The 2998-nt window shown below is 54.7% G+C and overlaps 1 long non-coding RNA gene across 1 annotated transcript; it reads right to left on the bottom strand.

Annotated features, from left to right (window-relative positions):
• Positions 1–503: 503 nt before the first annotated feature.
• LOC135979176 (uncharacterized) lies at positions 504–2576 on the bottom strand. The gene is made up of 3 exons (XR_010596501.1): positions 1276–2576; positions 1052–1143; positions 504–910 (listed from the first exon to the last, which is right to left on the bottom strand). It is a non-coding gene; the product is annotated as an uncharacterized LOC135979176 (long non-coding RNA).
• Positions 2577–2998: the final 422 nt, after the last annotated feature.

Here is a 2998-nt window from a genome sequence, read left to right as displayed (position 1 = left end):
CTCTATCCCCGTGTCACGCTTAGGGCTGGGGCGGGTTGAGGCACGGCAGCGCGCGAGGGCTCCATCTCTGTGTCCCGCTTGCGGTGCGGGCGGTGGTGGAGGCGTGGCGGCGCACGAGGGCTCCATCCCCATGTCCCGCTTGCGGTGCGGGCGATGGTGGAGGCGTGGCGGCGCGCGAGGGCTCCATCCCCGTGTCCCGCTTGCGGTGCGGGCGATGGTGGAGGCGTGGCAGCGTGCGAGGGCTCTATCCCCGTGTCCCGCTTGGGGTGGGGGGGGGTGCAGTCGTGGCAGTGTGCAAGGGCTCCATCCCCGTGTCCCGCTTGGGTCGGGGGGGGGTGGAGTCGTGGCAGCGTGCGAGGGCTCCATCCCCGTGTCCCGCTTAGGGCGGGGGCGGGTGGAGGCGCGGCGGCACGCGAGGGCTCCATCCCCGTGTCTCGCTTGGGGCACGGGGGGGGGGGGGGTTGGGGACGTGGCGGCACGCGAGGGCTCCATCCCCATGTCCCGCTTGGGGCAGGGGGGACGGTGGCGCGCGAGGGCGCAAAAATATCCTTGCGCCGGCGCCGGCATTGGGTTTGGGGGGGCGCCTGAAAGCCCCGCCACCGCAGCTGGGCTCAGCCGCCCGCATTGCTGGCTCCTGTCGGCGGGCAGGCACGCCACCGCGGGCCGTATGTTGTGCAGGCCTGCTATATGGCATGAACCTGTTAGTCCCTCGTAGATTCGTCCACACTGCATCTACTTCTGCTGTCAAACCTTCTCGTGGCTCCGTAGCATGAGAGGGCTAATGCACAGATTCCATCTCTTCCTACAAGGTCACAAAGAATGTAACAGAGATCGGAGGCTAATCAGAAGAAAGGGAAAAGGTCAATAATGCCGTGGCTGATGTAATGAACCAGCTGTCTTGCAACTCATCCTGTTATGGAAGGAAGAGAGAGACATGAGAGAAATGAGATTTCAAGGTGCCCCAGACATATATATGGGGCACTGCCAGTTGTGAGAATATGGGACTGAGCAACGCTCTGCAATCTCAGTTCAACAAGTCAACAAAACTTACCTCAGCAAAGATGGCAACTGAGGTGAGCGTGTGCTTCTTCCTGCCCCACTTGGGCCTTGGGCCTGAAATCCTTCCCTCTCTCATGTGGGGCTCTGCAACATAAATGCCCATGAGTAACAGGGACAGCAAGCTCTACAGAGCAAATCCGTACGGCAGATGGTAGAAAGAATAGCTTATACTATCTATCTATCTGTCTATCTATCATTACATGTTAATTCACTTACAGCATCTAGGCCTCCCCATTGTAGCTGAATGGTTCACAGTCAGAAGCTGCGACGTATCTGTTGAGGGGCTGGATTGTAGGATGAGAGTCCATGCATAGGCTCAGGCCAATGTCTTCCTATGTCACTGTCCAAAGTCTGGCACTAACATTCATATTCAGGCATCTAAACGAGTGGATTGATTTTCAGAGGAGCTGAACAGCCACGGCTTCGGCAGATTCGAGTGAGAAGTTCTTGGTATTCAGCATTTGAGAAAGGTCAGGCCATTTATTTAGGTGCCTGAGTGTGGCATTGCAGCCCCTGCCATGGGTCGTTTACAATGAATACGGAATCAACATCATCTCGGCACGACAACCAAGTTCAGGATCTAATCGAGCTGTATCCTCTCTGTACTGCTGTACGGTTGCGAAACATTGGGACTGCGCCACTCAGAGTGGGCAAAGCTGGAGGCTTTCCACATAAAAGGCCAACGTTGTATATTGGGCATAGAGTGGAAGGACTTTATTTGTAAAGCAGATGTTTATGGTCGCTCCGGTCTACAGACTACTGGGGCCATTGTCCGCAGACGGCGTCTTATGCTTTTCAGACATGTCGCGAGTATGCCACAAGATGTTCCGGCGAACGCCGTTCTCTGAGTGGCTCGTAACATCCGAGAGACAATTCCACCAATCAAGGGGTGCAGGCAGCCCAAAGGCAGGCCCCCTATTACATGGGGGCCTCAAGTCCATTCCGACGTTGGGCTCTCGGCCCATCAAGCACAGGAACGGATCAATGGTGAACAAATGAGTGAGATTATATAATGTCAATGGATGGAGAGATGAAGGGTTTTATTTAACTGTCCAAGGGGAACTAGAGGCCTGGATCATACGAACAGCCATATTGGATCAGACCAGTGGTCCATCTAGCACAGCATTCCATCTTCTGACACTGGCCAGTGCCAGATGCTTCAGAAGGAATGAACAGAACAGGGCAATTTATCAAGTGATCCATCCCCATCATCCAGATTCCATCTCTTCCTACAAGGTCACAAAGACTGTATCAGAGATCGGAGGCTAATCAGAAGAAAGGGAAAAGGTCATTAATGCCGTGGCTGATGTAATGAACCAGCTATCTTGCAACTCGTTCCATTATGGAAGGAAGACAGACACGTGAGAGCAAATGCCCTTGGTTTTACACTAACAGTCTTGTCACCTTTTTGTTTAGCTGGAGCCAGTAGCCATCATTCTGCTGAGTACTGGGGTCACTTAAACTCATCCCCAGCTGCCTACATCTCATGGGGAACAATGCAGGTAATTACCACAGGATCATGCAGGCATTGGCTTCGGGGCTGGAGTGGTGGCTCAGCTGACCTCCTCCAGTCACCAACTTCTCTGTGGGAACTCAGGGCCCTCCTGAGTCCCACCGGTGGATTTGGGAAGGGTCCGGGCCACCCAAGAGATCTCTGTCAGGAGCATTTTCCCTCTCCTCCTGGCCAGTCAAGCAGCAGAACAGGTTCCTGAATCTAGCTCCTAGGGTCTGAGGTGACTGGTTTCTGCCACCATCCCGAACTTGCTGAATGGCCCGTGAGACACTGACACGGACAGAGGAATCCAGATCTTGCTGCAGGCCACTGAGAGCTGAGATAGAGAGAGGAAGCTCAGGTCAAAACACATATCGTATTAGCATGCCCTAGCACCTGCACCATGGGCCTCTGTATCTTCCACAGGGGCGGCTCTATGTTTTTTGC

The sequence above is a fragment of the Chrysemys picta genome, unplaced genomic scaffold (assembly GCF_011386835.1).
Source record: "Chrysemys picta bellii isolate R12L10 unplaced genomic scaffold, ASM1138683v2 scaf701, whole genome shotgun sequence".
NCBI lineage: Eukaryota > Metazoa > Chordata > Testudines > Emydidae > Chrysemys > Chrysemys picta.
Note: the sequence above shows the minus strand (reverse complement) of the source record. Positions and strands in the feature narration are given on the sequence as shown.